The 1,213-nt window shown below is 40.6% G+C and overlaps 1 long non-coding RNA gene across 1 annotated transcript; it reads right to left on the reverse strand.

Annotated features, from left to right (window-relative positions):
- Positions 1 to 540: 540 nt before the first annotated feature.
- LOC122053645 lies at positions 541 to 985 on the reverse strand. Its single transcript, XR_006132283.1, has 3 exons — positions 939 to 985; positions 795 to 848; positions 541 to 716 (listed from the first exon to the last, which is right to left on the reverse strand). It is a non-coding gene; the product is annotated as an uncharacterized LOC122053645 (long non-coding RNA).
- Positions 986 to 1,213: the final 228 nt, after the last annotated feature.

A 1,213-nucleotide genomic window follows, 5' to 3' on the forward strand; every position in this document is an offset into this window, starting at 1 on the left:
ACATAATATGGGTACCACAGTATCAGTAGGTCAAATCCACGGATCTAGGGCATACAGGTCCTCTATGGTATAGCAACCTAGATCCTAAACATATCTCCTTCCATAACATATGTACCAACAATATACACATATCAAGAATCAAGGTCTAGGTACACGAATCATATATGATATACAAATAGAGGTACACAAGCCAGTCACGACATAAAACCTAAATATCAGATAATCTCGATACACATGACTGAAACCAAAAGTTCAGAACTTAGTCCTAACCTCAGTAAAACATGGTATGTCACTTACTCTAGGAACTAAGGTACTCATGGTAATACAGTACTCATGGCAATAAGATACTCATGGTAACAAATCACGAGATATAAGCACGGATACATAACAAGCGACAAACCTAACATGCTATGGATATCAAACAGTGACATACCAAAGACAAACATGTTCATTGTTGGCAGCTATAAAGTACTATGCATATCCAAATGATGATATCATAAAAGATAAGTCAAGAGGTACCCGCCTCCAATGTAGATCGAATCAAACCAATCCAAATGTCGAGACGCCCGTCTCGAATCACCGTCCTCAATTTACAGCCTTGTTTAAGAACATGAAGTTGCTGGAATTTGCTGAAGTCAATGACTGCCAGATCCACGAAAATCCACAGCACAAGACTACCCTCGTACTCACTGATCCACGCCAAGAGATAGTTGCTGCTGGAATTAGAACAAGCAAACCAAATCAACAATTCATCAAGATCCTTGAACCTACAGAATTTCCAACCAAAACTAAACCTCTTTGCTGAAATTTTTCCCACAGTGCACAACACTTGACTGGAATCCCCCTTACTACTCCAATTAATAACAGATGATACAGATTCATCAAGACAACATCAAGAAAAAAAAAAACAAATTTGAGAACTTACTGGTAGCACTAACCTTAACACCTTCTCCTTAAAAGACCCTCAACTGAAACAAGATCCACCTCAATAAACTAAAAACCCCAATCTTTGTTCCAGATCAGTGGAAGAATAGACTCCGCATCTGGAACTAGTACACAACGTGGAGGAGGTCGGCGTTGTTCGAGTCAAGAGATGGCAGCATCGGCTGGGCACAGTGAAGACCACACAGAATAGATCTAGAGCAGAAGAATTCGGTCGGCTAATCTGTGCTCGGAAGAAGAGAGGAAGGGGCTCTTCTCGGTGATCGAAGGA

The sequence above is a fragment of the Zingiber officinale genome, chromosome 3A (assembly GCF_018446385.1).
Source record: "Zingiber officinale cultivar Zhangliang chromosome 3A, Zo_v1.1, whole genome shotgun sequence".
NCBI classification, from domain to species: domain Eukaryota; kingdom Viridiplantae; phylum Streptophyta; class Magnoliopsida; order Zingiberales; family Zingiberaceae; genus Zingiber; species Zingiber officinale.